Below are 22,191 nucleotides of genomic sequence, written 5' to 3'. Positions count from 1 at the left end.
GTCTCAACCCAACCGTAGCCCACACCACAGTATAGCCATAACATAACTCCAACTCTCCCGCGAGAGAATGTTACAGATCCTGCTCCACTGTCATAAAAGTAATTCCCAAGCAGTGTACTGCACTTACCTCCGTAGGACATGCCGTAGGCAATCACACTAGGCCTTCTTTCATCCGAAGTCGGTGTAGCACGATATTCCAGCGTTCCAGGAGGGCTTCAGGCACTTGCCGCATCCTTCGAATTGTTCAAGTTACACACCACTTTCGTCCGCAGACTAAAAAAAGCCACACATTCTAGTAACAGAGCTCAAAAGGGGCACCACACTTCGCACCAAGCCAGCAACGCCGCCATTACGCCGCTGCACTCTGTGGCTGATGGATTGGATTGGGCTGACTACAAGCTGCATTTATGATGATGATAGCGGAGTTAAACGGGAGTTTTGAATTTACAAGTGGTTTCAATCGCGTTTTACCACGGCTAGGGTGGCTACCACGGTGGACACGATGTCGCTACTGATTTTTAGATGTTTTCTAGATGTAAATTAGTAATTGATTTACTGTAAATTTGTGTAGCACTCGCTCCTACCCTTAAATAAATTTAGTTCAGCAGTGGCCCTTGCACTGCAAGTATATGACTAGGAAAATGCGCGAATTTACAAAAGTCCTCAAGTCAAACCGTGTAGCTCATGGAAATAATTTCTCCAAAGCAGATATGCAGATATTAACGCAATTTCTCGCACACTAGCCAATAAAACTGACAATATTTCCTTCGCAAATAAAATTTTCTAGGTTAAAAAAGCGAACTCTACAGTATACATACTCGAACGGCGCGACTTTTCTGTGTGAACAATTATAAAAAACTCTATACTCATACCCGGAGAATATACTCCACCGTACATCCCTCGGACGTACACCTTGTCTCTAATGCGGATAGACAAAAGCGGATACTGTCTGTACGTCCGGCGGATGTATGAATACGGATATCCGAAATCGGATTGTGCTCGTACGTCCGATGGACGTCCGATCTCGGCAAAGGACGTTCGGATCTAGCTCGTACGTCCGACGGATATCTGTGGTTGCTTGGAGGAACGCTCGCTTGCGCGTCCTGCACTGATATTACAGCCTCTGAGCGCTGGGCGCAGAGTCCAAGGCCATACTGCACGGTATGTTTGCGGACGTTGGAGACAGCTCGTGCCCTGTTTCCACTTTAATTTTGTCTCAGACGCAGCGGCCGACGCCCAGCGGCACTAACGTCAGTGAAAGACAATCGCTCGAGCGTCTGTGTTAAGCGTGCTCACAGCGGTACATACATAGAGGCTGAATGAAGTTTCAATATCAATCAACGCCCTGTACATTAAAGGCACTGGAAATACACGGGTAGCTACAGCAGCCGCAAAGTAGAAATTACAAAAGTACTCAGACAGTAATAAAAGTGTTCTTACCTGTTATCTGTAGGATTTCCGCGTCGTAGTATCCGCCCTTTGTTTTGTCGTCCCCCTCCCAATAGACCTGATAGATATTTCCCGCCGCAAAATCTTCCGTGCTCTTTGGGTGGAAATTTTCCACAAGAACCGATGAAGTGACTCTTTTCACGTTGTCAAGCAGAAACTTAACGTATATGTAAAACACCATTTCACTGATGCACACTCGGGAGCAAGTCGCCAATGTCGCGCAGTATAGAACAAAAAGGATGTTGGAACGGTTGGAACAAACTATCTACATGATGTTTGGACAACGTAATGGTGTGTGTGGCGCTGCAGTCTTGTCAAACAAAAAATTGCATGCTGATCAGACTGCTTTAGCGCGTTGCTCTGAAACAGATTGAGTTATCTGTATATGTTGCAAATGTAGTAGTTAACTTTGTAAGCGCCACTTTCTTTTTGGCTAGATTGTAGCATTTGCCTTGCTGGGAGAGGCGGGCACGCATTGAAGCTATAAAAAAAAAGGTAAGGAGAGGCGGGCGCGCGGAATTTCCCGCGCAGTCTGTAGTCGCCTCCTTGGTTGTACGTTCCATCTGTCTTCAGTGTCGTTCTTGCACCTTATACAAGCCAACGCCTCATCTACTTGTACAAGCCTGTTACAAGCGTGCAAAGCAGGTGCTCCAACATGCCTCCCAAAAAACGCTACCGCGCCTATTTGGAGCCAAATGCGCTATCACTGAAAATTCCGCGGCAGACGACATGGAGCCGGCTGCAAAAGGAGACCGCTGCAACGTCTCAAGCACCGCAGGTAATTCACCGACTTGTTTACGTCATATGCTAGGGCCCATTCACTTTCTGCGGCGAAAAGTTTTACATTCCATGAACTCATAAAGAATCCGCAAGTGTTTATTTTTTTTTTCCGAGCTGTGCAATGTTGCAAAAGCGATCTTTGCCATTAGGCTTGCGAGCCGTGAGGAGAAGCCCGCTTTTCAGTGAATTTTTGAAGCAAAACGCGGGGCGAGCAAGTGCATATTTGTGGGTGTGGATGCGGAAAAGAGGTACGGGTCGCTGCGAAATGAAAGGCACTGCAGAAGTTGAGTGAAGTAGGGACAGCAAAGAAGGGCAAACGGGTGCTGGAGCTGGACAGCTCGAAACGCCGAGCACCGGCGGCACGGATCATGACGGCGCGGCTGCTGCTGTGCGTTGTGCATGCATTACCGTAATGGAGATTTGCTTCGCTAGACTGTGCCGCGCTCCTTTGAAGCGTTGCCTTTTGAATAACTTGGACCTATTCGTTTATTCTGTATTTCAACTTGCCCCCCCCCCCCCCCCCACCACACACACTTTTTTTCTTTGTGAAAGGGGGGGGGGGAGAAAGCTAAAGTCAGAATTTTTTTTTTGCGGAATCGCGAGAACCTAGCGTCCTTACACCCACCGCAGGCAGTGGTCATGCTCTTGACTGCGCGGTAAGCATCTAAAGAGAGTTCCTGAAAAGGCGGAGCTTACATTGCTTACATGGCCTATCAACGTCCAAAATATTGTCTGTGATGGATGCAGACGGCTGATAGCAGAACGCAGCATGCAGAAATGAGAAACAGGGCTAGGAAACGGAAATGATGAATGTGATGAATGAAACCATGGCAAAAAGTTTGTCGCATGAAAGATTGTGGCATAAGAGCAAGGCAGCGCGGGTGTACAATGATCAGGAAAAAAGGCACTCCGCACATCGAATTAAGAGGAACAAGAAACAGAAGCAGAAGGAGACTGGTGAGGTGAAATGTGGATCGAAATATTGCGTTGTGAGGGCCTTTTGTAACATAGCCAGGCTGAAATACAGCCAAATACCAGCCAAATTGGATGTAGCCGCCATCATTTGGGGACTTGAGCACAGGCGCCAATGAAAAATGCTGCGTATAGAAGAGTTCATCAACATAAATGCAGTCAAACATGAACTCCAACTGAACACTATAAATGTGTGAGAGGTGTCGACTACATCGGCATACTATATGTAGATGTGGCAAACATGAGTTTACGTGTCGTACATTAGCCACCACCTGTCATTTCTCACCATCCTAGGCGATGGCATAAAAGACATCCGAGGAAATAAAGCTCTGATTACTGACAACACTTGGTTAAGTATGCAGCAAATGCCGAGAAGTATGCATGCAATTCTGCTCTGACATCATCTGTGAGCAGCACGGATTGCACTGATACTTTTTAAAGCCCGTAGTAATTTTTATGGAAAATTCCTGTGCATACCAGTAAGAATGACAAAAAGTAAAAACACTGAGCCCTCAACATAGCGGATCTCTCAGGTCTCTCTCTTTGTCCAGCAGAACACCGGTTCAGACAAATCTTCTCATGTCAGTGTGTGGAGCTCACTTTATAGCACTGTGAGACCTGGAGCCGGTCACTTGGTCAGCATCTTATCACAGCGAATGGCAAAGTTGTGTGCAGTGGACGCAATTACAACTGCTGCCCTCTCACATCCATTCCCATTTCGTCAGCTGGAATAGTCTCAAATGCTCAATCTGGGTAAAGAACAAGCGGTGTGAGGATGGAGCAACAATTCAGCATTAATTGGGCTCACATCATGCCATGATTAGATGCTGACCCACTAATCGGCCAGATTTCTCAAAGCATGCCACTCGGGCTTTCGTCACTGTCTGATGTAGCTAATACATTCCTCTTTTGTTTATTATTTGCAGTTAGCTGCAGTAAATGAGATACCAAGAGGGGACGCTGAGGTTACAGACGAACAAACTGAGAGTGGAGAATGTCTGCTGCCACTACCTCAGCTCTCTGAACAAGCAGGAAGTGCTGCCTCTTTTAACCAGAATGCTGAGCAGGGAGACCCTGATGTGTATGCGGAAGCTGACGACCCAGATGATGATCTTTCTGATTTCACCGCAGCCAACTCAAAGACGACTCTTCCTGGCCAGTCCACAACTCGACTGCAAGCCATGCTCCTGATATCATTTGTTGTGGCAGCTAAGCTACCATGGACACAAGTTGACAGCTTGCTCAAGCTTCTGAACGGCCTCTTTGCTGAAGAGGTTTTTCCTTCAACCAAATATGGTTTCGAAAACTGTGGAGGCTTCAGCAGTCAAAAATGGTGAGCATTCATGCCTTCTGCCCGACTTGCCAGTTCTTAATTGATGGCAATGGTACCAGCCACTGGCGTTGCCGAATTTGTTCAGAAGTTGCAAGCCTAGGAGAGGTTTTGAAGGGGAGCTTTTTCATCACTCTTAACTTGAAGCGAGTAACTGCAACAGCTCCTGAAACGCATGGGCAAAATAGTTGGAAGCAACCTGCTTCAGCTTGCTTCATCATGCCCAGAGGCTTTCACCGATATCACAGATGGCCTGCTCTACAAGAAAGTTCGCAGCGACCACAAAATGAAGTGGAGTGACCTAACTTTGACGATGAATACTGATGGTGCACCGGTATTTAAGTCAAGCAAAGGTTCTGTGTGGCCAATACAAGTTGCCCTCAATGAGCTTCCCGTTCCTCTGCGATGGAAGAATATTTTGGTTGGAGCAGTGTGGTTCGGCAAGGAGCATCCACCTGCACATCTCTTCATGAAAACCTTTGTGGAAAGGTTCCAAGAGGTTGGCAGCCTGATGTGGACCTTTGCTGATCAAGTTGTGGAGTCTGCAGTCAGAATTGTATGCTGCTGTGTGGACTCACCGGCCAGAGCTGCTTTGCGCAATGCAAAGCAGTACAACGGGTACTACGGCTGCACTTGGTGTCTTAACAAGGGAACTTTAGTTGACGGTGAGACTCCTGCTTTCATTCAGTCTTGTGAAGGACACAGATATACAGCATATGTTTTACATGGCAGATTGGTTGCCAGCGGTAAAAGTAAGGAATAACAGCCTACTTGGCTAGTTGGATGTTTTATACTTTGCCGGTGTTATATTCATGTTTTTAATTATTTTCATTTGTTCTTTACTACTGCTTTGATCTGTGCGGCATGAAGTGAGTTTTGATTTTAATGATTTGTTGTGTTTTTGTTGTAGGCACAGTAAAGTACACGTTTGAAGGCGGTGCCATGGTTGAAAGGTCCCACGACACTGTGCTGTCAGCCATGTCCCTTGCAGTTACACGAAAGTGCTCTGTCGATGGAGTGAAGGGGCCATCTCCAGTTACGAAGCTAGGAACATTGGACTTGGTCTGGGGCTTCCCTCCCGATTATATGCATTGTGTCCTGGAGGGTGTGACTGCACAAATGACAGAACTTTGGCTGTCTGCAACTGGGAAGCCTTGGTATGTAGGAAATAGAATTGCCGAGCTAAATCAGCGTATATTGAAAGCACGGCCGCCAATAAGCTTCTCGAGACTGCCAAGGCCAATTTCAGAGAGGGCATTCTGGAAAGCCACAGAATGGAAGTATTGGTTGCTATACTACAGTGTGCCATGCCTTCAACACATTCTGCCAGATAGATATATTAGGCATTTTTCATTGCTGGTAGAAGGCATTTTTATGCTGCTGAGAGAAAGTGTTGAATGCAGTGACACTTTTATTGCAGAAAGGTTGCTGAAACAGTTTGTGGAGGAAGTGAAAATATTTTATGATGAAAGTGCGCAAACATTCAATGTTCATCAACTTCTACATCTGGCGAAATCTGTTAGGATGACAGGTCCACTGTGGGCCACGTCAACCTTCCCATTTGAAGGGGGCAACGGGGACATCTTGAAGCTTGTGTCTGCTGCGAAAGGGGTTCCTCGGCAAATATCAGAAAGATTAATTATGAATGGAGTTCTAAATTCTTTGAAACGTCTGGTACCTCTTCCTCCATTTTTGAAAAAGCAGCAGGAGCTAATTTCAGGTAAAATTTCTAAACAGCACAAATCTAGTGTCTTAGGTGCAGTTTTGCCACCTTGTGTCTATGAAGAACCCATCCAAATACTGTTGAGGCAAAACATTGGTTCCGAGGCATGCGTAAGTGAGTACCTTAGAGCTCGTGCCAAGGGGTTCACTGTACACAGCGCCCATTATCAACAAGCAGAAAGAACATGTTCATGCTACCTGGAAGCAAGTAACGGCAAACTTGTTAAAATTCTCAAGGTGTTTGCTGCTGACAGTAAAATCTTGCTGTTGTGTCAAGAATTGCTTACTGAAGTGTTTGAGCTGCCCTTTTTGTTCAGAATCGAGCACCCTCCATTTGGCATCGCTCTCTGCATGCTTTGCGAAGCAAGCGTTGTTTCATCTTGTGTGCTTGTGGAACAAAAGAGCGCATTCTTAGTGAAGATGCCTAATCTTCATGAAAGTGATTAGTCATTTTCAGTACCATGAGGGAACAACATGAAAATATTCTTGAGTAAGACACTTGTATCCCACTTGCTTCAAATGCTGTCAAATTGGAAAATGCTGCCCCTGTGCACCATATTTTTGCATGCTGGATACTACCGAGCTATGAAACAAACCATTCAGCATATTTTTAACTTTTAGGCCTCCTTGGTGTTATGTTTTTACAAGCACGGGTGTACAGTTCGACACGGCCCACTTTTGCAGGGAAACAAAAATTTAAACTTCTTCAGCTTTTGAGCTTTTTTCATCGGTGAACTGCATCATAATACTTCTTGAAGCAAGTTTCAGTGTACATGCAAGTCGTCTTATACATCCAAAAGACTGCGGCATGGATATTTACCATATTTGAGGTCTTTTTATGAAGTGATTGCTACAGCTCTGTTCCTCTTTTTTTCTACAAAACCAGTGGTCAAAAGTGCTTCAAAGCGATATCATTCTGAGCACAGTTTTACGATATGTATGCAGCATGTGAGACACGAATACAGCTTTGTGAAAAATGCAAAAAATGATGATGCTGATCTTTTCGACAAAGACAAAATACCCTTTGCCCAGTCTGTTGCACATCTTCCTCATTGCAGTTTCACTCATCCACTTTTTCACTGATCTCCATTTATGATTGTGGCCAACTTGCTATTGCGTTTTACAAAATTCAAAATGTCATGAAACTTGGCAGCACATTGCAAGGTACCTAGTTAGTGTTGTTTGAGGTTGCAGCGTGTTGCATTATCATTAACACACTGTCTTGTTTATTGTGCATGTTCACTGTCACATGGCAGTGGCATCCAGTACACTGTCTTGTGCATGTTCAGCAAGAAAATGTTTCGATAGGCATGTTTTTCTTTGCATTTGCCAACACGTCAACACATACATGCTTCAATGGCAGCTTAGTACAAAATTCACATACGTACTTGCCAACTGTCTCCATCAAGGGAACACGTAGCCTTAAATATTGAGCCCGCTGGACAGACCAACCAAAGCATGAATGCTCCTGCAGTGCCGTGTTTCACATGAGGTTCGGAACTTAGTATTCGGAGAAGCCTTTGCCCCACAGTATATGCAGTTTAGCTGATGATTTCTCTACAAGATATATCCCTATATATATGACTTAGCAACCCGAATGAGCCAGCTTTTTTGTAAGTGTTCATTTCTGTTAAATGAACACACTTATCAGGGACTGTTATCTCTGTGTTTTCAATCTGTTCCCAGTTCATGAACAGTTCTTTGAAGCAGTTCTCATGCATTCGTTTATATCCAGTGAAAACTGCACCCATTTATTTTTATTCTCTGCTTACTTCAGCTGGATAACCTGACTGACATTGTATCCTGTGATATGAGCCCTTTTTTATATAATATTGTGTCTTATTAAGTAATGTCAAGTTGCGGTGTACTGTCTTGTGCATTATTTGTTGCTCTGCTGCTGAGCACGAGTTTTTTATTCTTGCCCTTCATGCTTCGAAGTAGGCATTGTCGTGAAAAACAGCAACTCATGCTGAAGATGTTCTCTACAGTGTATTTGCACTTCCTTTGCACCTTTCCATAGCCTTCAGTGGTAATGTACAGCGGGGAATTTTTTCAGTGCATGTAACTTTGGAAGGGCATTGTTTTCCAAGACCCTTTATATAATGATATGTAAAATGTCTTTTGCTTGTTTTTTTTTTACCTACATGTGCTGACCTTGAGACCTTGTTTGGCTGGTGATGAAAAAGTTGTCTGGGGCATCTCACCTAGCGGGTGTTAAAACAAGTAAACTACAGTAGCAAAATGCTCCTTTTAGCAGCTATGCAATTGGTGGTGTTTGGTCAGTGCACGAAATAATCCTTGGCCATTTAAACTTGATAGTTCACATTCTCTTCTTCATCTCTTAACAATGTACAGCTCTCATGTCAGTCAGAAAATTAAGCTCTTACAGGCAGAATATATAGCACAGGGGGATCTTAGGATGTTTTCGGCTGTTTTGCCGTGTAGCACTTTTCACTGTTGCCAACTCAGCCATGCCTGTTCCTGTCTTGCTGTTCCTTATGGTTTCTGGCATTGCGTCGATGAGCAAATGCACAGTGCTGTGTGAAGTTGTCTTCAAATGCCCTTGCAAAATTTGTTATCAACTGAGCTGGCATTTGCTGTTGTGCTTAATGCAGCTGGCAGCACTTCAGTACTTTCCCACCTGGCCGTCAAGTATTGCGTCTGCACAAAAGCCCACCTCCTTATCACCATTCTGATTCCAGTAATTTCATTGCCTTGATCACTGTGAAAGGCACTGGTAAGCACTGTGGAAGCTGCCTGGCTGTATGAAAGGCCCCACATTGCTACAATTCAGGGGAATGAATTGATGGTGTTCTTTTGCGATGCTTTCAGGGGCACTTTCCCAAATGCCCATTTCGCGAAGGCACTACTGCAACTCTGAAACGAAGGAGTTCTATGCTGAATTTTGAGAATAAACGTGTTTTAATTTCTTTGAAGCTTTAGTTCAGCCTGCTGTCATGCCTTTATGTTTTCATAGTCACACCAGATACAAATTTTTTATTGTCCTGGCTGATATGAGCATTTAACTATACCTGGAAGCTAAAAAAGTGTGCCTTTTTTGTCCACATAATAAACAGACTGCCATTCATCCTTAGTGTAATAGTAATAAATACTAAATTATATGCTGTATGATATGAAAATGCACCTCACAATTTACCTTGGACTTTTTTACGGTTTGACTGTGGTGTGAAGACATGAACACCCATAGTTGCAACAATGGACTATGCAATTAAGCAGGACAGAAATCTTTACAAAACCAACCTACATGTTGGTCAGTGCATGAAATAATCCTTGGCCACATGTCTGGCATGTGCCTGAGATTGTATCTGGTACATCATGCAAACTAGAATGAACCGAACAGATCTTTTTGGTGGCGCGGCTCCCGCACATGTATACAGCAACAGGTCTGGTGTGCTTGAGCTGGATCATCTACGCCAGATGACTCGAAACCAGTCTAGTGTACGTGCACACCAGACGACATGAAACCAGTCTATTGTGCACACCAGACGACATGAAACCAGTCTGGTGTGCACATCAGACAACACCACACCGGTCTGGTGTGCACATCAGACAACACCACACCGGTCTGGTGTGCACACCAGACACCACCACACTGGTCTGGTGTGCACACCAGGCTGGCTTGGTGCCCACACCAGCCACACCAGGAAATCCTGGTGTTAACACCAGAACACACCAAAACATTCTGGTGGATTTTTCAACTGGGACGGCACAGTTTATCCTCGTATATATGTTTTTTTTCTGATCCTGTCTCCGGCAGATGAAATAGCTGCCAGAATCAAGAAAAGCCCACAGCCAGCTGGCACCGTCACTGCCGAGCATGTAATGCCGGCCTCTTCGGATTCAGGTAGTGTTGTGCCCTGTACAAGGATTGTACCATACTGACTTACACCTTTGTGTCTCCTGCTCTGCATGGTGTGCCGTATTGTTCATTGCACCTGTCATCAGTAGTAGGGGCTGTGTTCGACAAGCAGATGGCAGCATCAATTGGAGGTTTTCATTTTCTGGTTGCTAGCACAGTTGATTCTTGTGCATGTCAGTAGCTCAGCAAGAAGCATAGAAACTGAACAGCAAGGGCAGTGCTGGATGGGAGTTTTGAGAGGGATGTTTTCAGAGGATGTTAGCTTTGTGGAGATTCACTGGCAACTTCTGACAGTGTGTAGTGGGCTGGCAGCGTCCTTTAATACTGTCTACTGCTTGTAACGGATGTGTGATACCGCGCTGTATCCGAAGTGAAAAAAAAAGCGGAAATCACTATGGCACTTCCATCTTATCATCCCACATTAGTTTAAACTGTAATGTGATCTTACGTAATCCTTACATACACACGCCTTTCACCAGAAAGCGTCACCTCAGAAATTGGAAGTGCGCCAGGTATGTAGGAGAATTATAGTTGCCGCCATTGAGTCCTAGTTTTGTCAGAACAAGCAAATAAAAGTAAACACCAATCAAACTCGGCCGAAAAAAATGTGCAATGCATTCGTGCCATTCCATAGTGCAAACTACAGGCACAGGCTTTCCACCTCAAATGATGGTGTTGGAGCGTGGAGATGTGCCAGGTATGTACATGAATGGTAGTTACTGCCATCGCATCCCAGCTTTGCCAGGGCTAGCAATTACGGTGTAAAAACCGTTCAAACACAGCCAAAAAATTGAAATTTAGTCTGATGCTGCCCTCGTTATCATCCCACTGTGCAAACTGTAATCTAGTCTCGTGCTTACATCCACAGGCCTGCCACCAGAAATGGTCACCTGAGGTATGTGCGAGGTATGTAGGTAAATGGTAGTTATTGTCATTGCATCCTTGTTTTACCATAGCAAGTAAATATGGGGCTGAAACCAATTGAACATAGCGAAAAAAAGTGATATTCACTGTAGTGCTGCTGTTCTGTTATCCGTTAGTGCAGACTGCAATCTAGTCATGTTTACGTGCACAAACCTCCTTCCAGAAAGGACCTCCTTAGAGCTTGGGACTGTTTCAGGTATGTCGGTGAAAGGTAGTTACTGCCGTTGTATCCAGCTTGTTGTGGAAAGGCCTATTTGTGGCACGGTTTCGACATCGACTAAAATGAAGATCCAGTGGGAACATGTAAAATGAAGTCTCTTTTTTCCGCTTACTCTTGGTGGGGATAAAGTAGAGACAAGTGCAGCTGTGTCATCAGCGCAAAGGTCTTGCTGGTTGGTTGGTTTGTGGATTTTAACGTCCCTAAGCAACTCAGGCTATGAGAGACGCCGTAGTGGAGGGCTCCGGAAATTCCGACCACCTGGGGTTCTTTAACGTGCACTGACATCGCACAGTACACGGGCCTCTATAATTTTGAAAGGTCTTGCATGGCTGCCGATGTACGAGTGGCGGCCTTTGCCGATCATCCCATCGTGGCACGTTGCCGTTGTCAGAATGCCACATTCCTGTGCTGTGACATCACGAGTGGCCACTAAAGGAATTCCAACGTTTGCTCTTTATTAATTGTTGCGTTTGCAGTGGGTCTTCATTATGAAAAACAGCATTTACAGATTTTTTAGAGTGCAATTAAAATATTTTTTCAATATTTGATCTGTCTAGTACATAGCTGTGAGTAAACTTTCGTGCAATGGAGGCAATAAGTTTTTATAGCCTCAAAATTAGGTGTCTCAACCACCTTAAATTTTGATAACTCTGGTACTGTTCAACGTGCAGATCATGCATGAGCACTGCAGTATGCTTTTATTTATTCTGATCTTGTAGTGTTTACAGATCGTTTCAGTGGAGCAGCAGCAGAAACGTATCAAGGTGCAGCTGCTGTCCTGCCATCACAAGCGCATGCCGGGTCAATGGCTGCTGTTGCAGGGAACTTCGACGTTGGTGGGCTGGTAAGCGTGAGATGAAAGCAATTTGACATGTCGATGCCAACTGCTGTTGAACTGTCAATGGCAATTAGTTGTGCTGAAGTCATTCTTCCTATTGAATTGCTCAGTTGAGACGTCGGCTGAAGGACCTTTTTCTTGAGCACCAGGAAGAGAACAGTGTACTGCAATACATGCAGCAGGATGACAAACAGTACTGACATAGCACTAAGTGCTAAAGATTTCTATCCGCGAGGTCGTGAATGAGTACACGGACAGCGTGGCAAAGATTCAGAACACATGTGCCGAAAGCAAAAAAAAAATGAACACTGAAGATATGAGCGAGACAGTGTTTTTAGCTTCCGTCAGATGTGGCAGCTCCTTGTGCACTATACCTGTGATATTGAAGAAATGACAAAGTTAGCCAAAAAGAACACGCGCAAAGACGAGAGTATGGAATTTATGTGCATCCTCTTTCCTGTCTTATGTGCGTTCTTTTGGCAAAATTTTGTCATATCTTACGAATTATGCCAACAAGCCTGACAACATATTCCATATATTCCTGCTTTTAGGCTTTTATTAATCTTGAAAAATGCTTGAGACCAATTTTAATTGCTGCAGGTTCAACTGGGGCCAGGATTATCCCCCCCAGAAGAAAAGTGAGTGTTTTTACTGCGGAACTCACCTGACAAGAAATTCACTCTGGAGGCAGCCAGGATGCTGTGGAATCACGAAGAGGCTGCTGCTGTCCGTAGCCTAACTGGCCAAGCCTACCGCAGCGTGCCTGGCTCCTCAACCAAGGTGCCCGCTACTCCGGAGAAGGGGGACATATTGAAAAGTAAGTGAATTTTAATACTAGCAATAATGTTCTGTAGCAGATACAACTCAAGGATGAAGCAGCAATGCAGCTTAAAGGAGGCCCGCAAGCCAGTAGAATCGACACGTTTTCATAATGCAACGGTTAATGCAATTAAGCCATTGTTATTCCCCTTTCATTTGCCACACATTGCGATTTCATGCTTGCAGGTCCAAAGGGATCGGTCAAGGGGGAGATCAGGGGAGATCAGACGCCATTGGTTGGAGGGGCTCCTTTGAGGGGCAGTTGCCGGTTGGCTCTTGAGTTGTGTCCTATTATGGTATACTGATTACAGTTCCAGTGATTGAAATTAATGTAATCTCAAATTAAATTGGCGACTAAGCAGACTTTAGTCAGGAGTACCCATTTCACCAGGAAAAATACTTTTCCAGATGACTTTCCAGCTCGAATGATGTCTTCCAGCTGGGAGTCTAAGAAAATCTAGCTGCAACTACTCCACCAGGAAAATTTTAGAGCTGGAGTAACAGGAAGTGCGAATTTTCCAGCTGGAAGTGATTTTCGGTTTAATGTCATCCCAGCTGGAATGAAAGGTTGCCAGCTGTAAAGGCACAGATTTTTGCTAGGAAAGTATGGCAACGAGTTCAGTGATCCAGCGGGAAATGTGTGCTTTTTTTCCGCCTGGGATTGGCTTCAGCTTTCATGGCATCACTACAAAATAGCCAAACTTCGGCGTAGTGTACATCAGTGTAATAAAGTATTTTAGTTTTCATAACTTTGTGTCCATAGATCATCATGTTCTTCCACTCAAAGGCACTTCTTTCTTCCGGATTTTTGCATGCAGTCTCCTTTATTTTCACATGCTCAAGAATGGCTCCTCTTAAAGTTAAGATTTCGCATTATAATTGTAATAATTTTTTTTCTTTTTCTTCCGGCTGCAAAGCCCCTTTTCATCTGCTGCTCTGCACTTGCAGACCAAAGCGTGTCAGAAATGAAATGACGTGGGCACGCATAGGTGGCGTAGCCACGAAGCGCTGCCACATACTGAAATAAAACTGGCCAGCTGTGTGCACCTTCTAATATGGGTTTCTTTTTTTTTGTTTCGAACATTAAGGCTGTCTTTTTTTCTGACCTTCTTATGTTTAAAAAATGCACTAGCAGTTACGAAACAAACCTTATAATTCAGTATTCAGATGTGTAATCTTCAAGCGCATTTTTCAACCGCACAGTTTCGTGGCTTTGGAATGTTTTCATCATCACACTTTGGCTTTCGAGTTTGACCTGTGATGGCGATAGCTGTTTTATTGGTTTCTCTTTTTTCCCTGATTACAGCCTTGTTTTCAGTAAGGGAAGTCTTTTTGTGAAGAGGAGCCAGTATTCTATAGATACAAGCAAACTTAAAAGTACATTGAAGAGAAATTGAAGTTGGCATGTATAGATAGAATACCGCTGCCTGATCACAGAAAGACCACTCATACTGAAAACAAGGCTCATGTAAGGTGGACAAGAGCACAAACTAAACCAAATGTATTGCTGCCACAGACCAGTCTCGCATGTACAAGTGTCCATGCGTGATGGCAAAATAGGCTGAAAGGTGCCACAGCCACAAATCTGAGGCCGAAACACATGCGTGAAGGTTACATGCCTCTTGAGTATTGAAAAGTAGAGGTCTTGTTTTGAAACCACTAGTGCACTTTTGTCACATGAGGAAGAGCGAAGAAAAGACAAAGACAGCCTGAATGTTAGAAGCCAAAGAAACGCTGTACTGGGTAGCGCAGCAGGTGACCACCTGAGTTTTGGTATGTTTTCTGGTGCCTTGTGGCTATGTGCTTTCCACTGCAACCTCAAAGTGTCTAAGTGCTCGTCGGAAGAAGTTCATGCAATGGCATGCACTTGCAATGAGGAAAACAGCTGTAGATAGCTAAGATCCATGCGCCTGCATGTTAGCACACGCACCACTCGGTGTGTTCGTTTCGTCAACATACCACAACCAGCTCTATGAAGACTGTTATAAGAGCTTTTAAATGTGGCCGCATGTACCGATCTCTGCACATCAGTCATGATGGTGTCTGGGCTGTGACTGCATTGGTGCGGTCTCCTCAGCGCTTGGATGATCTTGCCAGACCTGCCACCTCATGCCTCAAAATCATCGCACATTGTGCAGAGAAGAGGTCGCTGACGTGTGAGCTGCTGCTCTTTGTGAGAATTGTATTGTTAGAACTCAGTGCGGGATTGGTCGTAATATTGGTGCAAACGTAAATGAAGCAATGAAGACTGTTAGAGGCTTTAAGATCTTTCCGGTGGTAATTTTGATTTGGCTCCTGCTCGGCGGCATCACAGTGCTCGTGACCAGCGGTCACGTAGTCCGCACTTCTCCAAGGTTACATCATTTTTCTCTTATTTCGTCCTCACAGAGTCCCGAGTTTGAATCAGAGTGGCGGGAGAAAGGTTTGCAGCTTGGAATCCAAATCACTGGACAATAAATGCTCCTTTTGCTGCCGGACAAGTGGCAACAGTGCTACGAAATGCCGAACTACCAGATTTTACTGACGAAAAAACATTGGTAGCATTATCCTCAGTAAAATGCCGAACTGTCGGATTTTCTGGCAAAAGAAATTGGTAGCATTGTCCTCGGTGTCCCTTTAACATGCACAGTGCTGCACAAAAATGGAGGAGCTGTGTTTGTTTCCTGTGGTGTTACAGCTATATTTCTTTTCGTTGCTATGATACAGGAACTATTCATGAATTGCATCTACTCACAAAGCAGAGTAGAGGAGATATATGTGCTTTTTTTCTTTCAGACTGTTCGCAGAGGTACACTGATGCCCACCCCAAAGCGGATGCGCCAAAAGAAGTAAGGCTGGCCGCATTTCGTCAGAATTTGCGGCGTTTCTTCATTGAGGCTGGCCGCCACGGCAAACGCAAGAGTGCCACGGCAGAGGATGCCAGCAAAACTTCAGGGTCCACGCAGGTTGTTCGGGACCCTAAAAATCCTTAGACAGTGAGCATTCCTTTTTAAGGACCTTGAGAGTCCATGCATTTTTGTGGGTTCTAGAAAACCCTTGAATTTGTAGTTTTGTAGTGTATTAAAGGGCCTGTTATTTTTTTTCCCAGTGATAGATGTAACGTCAAAACAGAGAAAGAGAGGAGCAGAGGGTCAGGAAACAAATGCGAGTTCACATCTGAGCTGAACTCAGGGAGAAAATTTGGGCATGGACAGGTCTTCTAATAATGTGAAAAGAAGATAACCAATGGTTCCTCATGGTGACGGAATGGGTTCTAAGGAAAGGCAAGTGTCAGTTAGGCAGATGGAATCAAACGTTTGCAGCAGTAAATTGGCCGCACCTTCCTGAGGGCAGGGTTAATGTCAGCGACAAGGGGAAGGCCATTGTTGTGCATTCAAAATAGCTTGTCATATTCATTTGTTTACTTATGTATCTATTTACATATACTGCTGTCTCAGTGCGAGACATTGCAGGAGTGGTTACATAGAAAAACATCCCAATACATAAGTAGGCACTTGTTTAACAAAATGTTCAGTTGGTAGGCGTTGCAACGAGTCATCAAGTTCATTCTACATCTGAACTGTGTGCGGGAAAAAAGAAAATTTATGACAATCGAGAAAAGACGTGAATGGCGTAATGTTCATAGTATCGTTCCGGCGGGTCACACGTGCCGAACGACTAGTAAATGAGAGGGCTGGTGCTAAAGAAACTGACTTGTGCACAATTTTGTGTAGCATGACAAGCAGGTCACACTTTTGTCGATGCTCGGGCGAAGTTAGTGATAACACATGGCAGTGCGGTGAAGGAGAAAAGTTGTGATCATAGCGGCTAAAAATAAATCTTATTGCCTTTTTTTTTGCACCGACTCAACTTGATCGCGCTGAGAATGAGGTGACCACACAACTGACGTCTATTGTAGAAAAGGCCTGACCAGTGGTTTATAAGTTGTTAGTTTGCATTCCTTAGTCGCAACTTTTGAACTTCTTCTTAGGTAGCCTATTTTTAGCAGTGATTTCGCACGTATAGTATCAACCTGTGCCATTTTAGTTAAACGAAAACACTACGCCAAGGTACTTGATTTTGGGGACGCTGTCTCGTGTGTGTTCAGCAGTACCATACTTGAATTGCAATGGTTGTTTTTTAGTCGTAAAGGTCGTTGTGACCGTTTTCTTCAAGTTAACCTCCCTTTGCCAACTTCTACATGCGGAAGTTCATAAGACCATGTGTGTTGTCATCGTTCCTACTTTTTCGGTATGTAAAAATACGTTGGCAGAAGCGCGTAATTTTGCAATAAGTTTTGTGATATGTAAAATATTTGCTAAGCCACTCTATTCATCCTGAAAAATTATACTGGTGTCCTTGACAGTCCTTGAATTTCCATCCTCAGAACTAGTGTAAACCTTTTAAATATCACTACACAGCGACCAGTAATGCAGTGTGTTTGTCAGAGGGGTATTGACACCTAATACTTGGGTGCTTTCTCTTCCTTGTAATGATGCATAAAGAATTACTACACAGTTTACAGCGTGGTATTCTCTCATAACTCTAAATTATCTGTAATAAGATTTCTTGTTCTTGTTTAATTTGCAGCAGCTGAACGATACCTGTGATGTCGATGTGTGCTTATAGGCCACGTGAGACATAAAAAACTGATATAATTGCTTCTCTGTTATTTCAATGCACTGTATTGCTAAATCATGGTGACCTCAAAAAGCATAGTGGAAATGAATGTGGAATGAGCGATTATATTGTAGTTTGTAATGCCTTACGTTACATCTAAAGTGCACATTGGAGTCTTCGTCATCGGTCAGTTGTTGCAACTGAAGCCACGTGAGAAAGGAATTCGACTGTAAATCATTTAGCGGTCGCAGGAGAATGCCCCGTGGTGATTCATCTATAGTTGTCTTCGGCATCACTGCACAGAAGAAAGCATTAAACTAAAATTAAGTGTCCATACTCCTTTAACTACCCTTTTTTCTTTGTATCTGCATTCTGTTTAATTATCATCTGTATGTATTGTATTTATATATTTATTTCTCTGGTTTTATGGGGATTTACAATCGTCGCCACTCCTTTTGTAATGGGACCAACGCAATAAATAATCATGAAGATGCAATCCACCAAGGCCACTATTCTGCCATCTGCCCACGGGGCCACTATTTTACCATCCACCCAGCATTTTTCTCCACCATGTAAACTCCATGCCTCTGTTCCACCATATGACTGCTGTCTGCACACCATGCATGTGTTCCACCATGTTGGTGGAACCACCATAACCACTACAGTATTTATTTATTTTTATTTCTGATACCCTCATGGCCCACAGGGCATTATTAAGAGGAGTGTTACATAGATATAAAATAAAACTGTTACAAAAAGGCGGTTAACGCATACATAGGCTTGCCTACAAAAAATGATACGCATGATTGCAAAAAAAAATAGCTGCAAGAAAATACATGATTCAAAAAAGCGCAACAATACAATAATTAGGAATACCAACACCAAAACGAATAAATTCACAAAAACAGTCAAAAACATTTCATGTAAACACAAAGATATGAACTAGAACATCACCCTTCGTAGAAACATTGAACGGGTACAATGGCAGAAGGCTATTAACAGAACAAATTGCATGCGAAAAAAAAGGAACAGGGCTAAATACACAATATACAAAACGAAGCGAACCAGCTGAGGCTATGGTAAACCATATTGTAATGACAACAGTGCCCTAAACTCATCAATGTCCTTTGCAGCTACAATATGTGGTGGTAGGTGGTTCCACTCCGACGATGTTTTTGGAATAAAGGAATTTATGCAGGATGTTGTCCGGCAACGAGGAACGCCAACTTTCCGTGAGTGATCGATGCGGGATGAAACATATGTTGGTGTTGTGATCAATGCATCTTTAAGAGTAGAGTTCACGCTCTAAATTTTAAAAAACAGACACAGACGGGACACTTTTCTGCGCAGAGCAAGAGGGGTTAACGATAAACTATTTTTGATTTCTGTGACACTGGAAGCACAATCATAGTTGCGCACAATAAAACGCGCTGCTCTATTCTGCACAGCTTCTAGGGCGTCGATGAGTGTGTTAGTGAAAGGGTCCCAAACAGAGTTAGCGTATTCTAATTTTGAGCGCACAAGTGACTTATACAGAAGAAGCTTGACATGGTTTGGTGCTAAGTAAAAATCGCGCTTAAGGTATCCAAACATGCGGTTAGCGGAAGCTATGATAGAGCTGACGTGTGCTTTCCAAGTTAGATCAGATGTTAGAATGACGCCGAGATATTTATAACATTCCACGGGTCTTAGCAAGGAAGAAGAAATAGTGTAGGCAACGGGACTTGAATTTTCGCGACGGGAAAAGCGCATTACTTTGCATTTAGTCGTATTAAGAGTCACTTGCCATTTTGAACACCAGTTAGAGATAGTGGTTAGGTCTGCCTGAAGTAATTCAACGTCATTCGTATTTTTTATTTTGCGGTAAACGACACAATCGTCCGCAAAGAGTCCTACTGAAGATGTTACATTGTTAGGCAGGTCATTAATATAAACAAGGAACAGCAAAGGACCTATGACAGAACCTTGTGGGACGCCGGAGGTCACAGGAATGGATGACGAGTTAAAGCCGTTACCGTGTACATACTGCAATCGGTTAAACAAAAAGCACTCAATACACTCAAGCACTCAATACTCAATACACTCAAGTTGTGCGACACTGTGTCAAATGCTTTGCGAAAGTCTAAATAAATACTGTCAGCCTCATTGCCATGATCAAGTATGAAGTTAATATTGCTCGTAAGACTTATTGTGTTTCGCAAGAGAAGTATTTTCTAAAACCTTGTTGTGCACAGTTGAAGAACGAAGATGACTCAAGAAAGTTCGCTAGGTAAGACAGGATGACATGCCCCATTATCTTGCAAGGAATGCTGGTTAATGATATTGGTCGATAGTTAACTGAAAGGTGTTTGTCGCCTGATTTGTGGAGTGGAACCACCTTACCCAATTTCCAGTCATCTGGGAGTTCACCGTCTTGTAGGGATTCCTGAAATAATTTTGACAGTATTATGGCAGAATATACTTCAGTGTTTTTCAGAATTTTACTGCTGATATTATCTGGACCGCAAGAAGAGGATAGTTCCATGTGATCTATGATAGTTATGATGCCTTCAAAATCAAAATGAATATGATCTATTGGGAATGTGATGTGACCATTATAATCAGGTAGTGATGTGCTTGAGAAGAGATAAAATGCTTTAGCAAAAGTTTCATTAAGTTCCGTAGCACTGTCGCTAATAGGGATGGGATTTGATTGTGCATCGAGAAGAGATACTGATGGCTGGTCTGAACCGTTCACAACGTTCCAGAACTTTTTTGGATCAGTTAGTAAAAGTGATGGTAGAGTAACGTTAAAATATAGCTCCTTGGCTATTTTTAACGCATTTTTGTACTCCTCAACCACACCTCTGAGTGCTCTCCAATGTTCAGGTTTTCCCGATCACTTTGCCTTGGAATATAACCGTCTTTTTTTGTTACCAAGGCGTTTTAATGACCGGGTGAACATGGTGACCTGCCATTAGTAGTGATGATTCTTCGAGGAACATGCAATTCAGTTAGCTCATGCAGTTTGTTCTTAAATAAACACCAATTTTCATTAACAGACCTTTGATCAGATTTTATGAGAAAGTCATTCAAAAATAGCTTAAGGCCATCATTAATTGACGTAAAATTTGCCTTAGCATAGTCGTAAATGGTTTTAGTTTTATTTCGCGATTTGTTGGACGGTAATCTTAAGTCGATAAGGAGTAGGCAATGATCGCTTAAACCTGGCAAGTAGCTTACGTCGGAAACAAGGTCTGAAGAACTAGTTAGCAAAAGGTCTAATATGCTTCAGCTTGTAGATGTCACCCTTGTAGGTTGTGTGACTACCTGTGTTAATGAAAAGGTGGAGCAAAGTGCTGAAAAATTAGCTGATTCTGATGATCCATCGTTGCCTAAATGACTGTCTGACCAGTTAATGGCAGGAAAGTTAGTCACCAAAAAGAAAAATAGGCCGATTAGGAAACCTTATTTGAATTATGTTAAGAAAGTCATGGAAGTCATTACAGAAGCCAACGGTAGTAGATGGTGGACGGTAACATGCACAAAAGAGGAGAGCTTTGTTGTTAATTTCGATCTGGACACAAATGAACTCCAGAGTAGTATCAAGGTTAACTTCAAAGCATTCTATATCCTCAGATACAGCGATTAAACTGCCGCCGTCACGGCCAGAACGGCGGTCACAATGAAATATATGGTCTGTTCTGAAAGTAGTGCGACTAATTTTCTTAAGCAAAATTCATTCAAGAGAATAGTACAGTTTTCGTACGCCTCCAGGAAAGCCTCGACCAGAAAGCTGTTTAGCTCCCTCGTCACGGCCTGTGGAACCACCTCTACCGATACGTGATGTTTCCCCTCGAGCGTCGATTTTATTCTCGGGAATAGAAAAAAGTTTGGCGGGGCAAAGTCGAGGCTGTAGGTGGGCTGAGGCAGCGTTGCCGCCTTGTTCTGGGCAAAAAAGCGGGGTCCCCATTCATATGATGAAGATCCTACCGGTTGGCCTTTTCCTCCTCTGACTACACTCCCGGCACCAACTTCTCGGACGCTTTCCTATCGATAAGTTTTCTGTCACGATCTCAAAATCTTGGGTTTGAGGAATGCTCAAGTCATCAGCAATCATTCTGATACTCATTCTACGATCACTGTTAAGTAAATGTTTCCCTCGCTACACATTTTGTTAATATTGCTGGTCGAAGGGCGTCTGGAGCGGTCGTCTTCCTCCACTCTTTCCTTACCTTCTCAGAAAAACTTGTGCCACTCAAAAAACACCTGATCTACCCATGGAAGCGTCACCGTAGGCCTCCTTAGTCATGTTGTGAGTCTCTTTGCCCATTTTATCAAGACTTACTCAAAATTTGATCGCGTATCGCTGTTCCAGTAAACTCTCGACGATTCTGCGTGACGAGACGTTTCGACAGGGGTTCACAGTACAAGCGACCTCCTCTCTTCAACGGCTGAGAGCCGACTGCCGATTTTCCCCAGCATTCCCAATATACCCCTTCAACGATCCTGCACGCGCAAATTACCTCTTGTCCGCCCGTTCGCCCAGGAAAAAACCAGTCCTACTACTTTCAGAACAGACCCTGTATATGGTAACACTTTTGTGAGGAAAATATTTCGCTATTGAGCACGTATTCATTGAGCCAAGTCTCTGTTAGTACGATAATATCAGCCCCCAT

At 43.6% G+C, this 22,191-nt stretch overlaps 1 pseudogene; it reads right to left on the bottom strand.

The window, feature by feature from the left end:
• Positions 1–20,347: 20,347 nt before the first annotated feature.
• On the bottom strand, positions 20,348–22,191 carry LOC149338203 (uncharacterized; annotated as a pseudogene).

This window comes from Amblyomma mixtum, chromosome 6, assembly GCF_055824585.1.
Source record: "Amblyomma mixtum isolate Tamu chromosome 6, ASM5582458v1, whole genome shotgun sequence".
NCBI classification, from domain to species: Eukaryota; Metazoa; Arthropoda; class Arachnida; order Ixodida; family Ixodidae; genus Amblyomma; species Amblyomma mixtum.
This window is presented reverse-complemented; position numbering and strand designations above follow the sequence as displayed.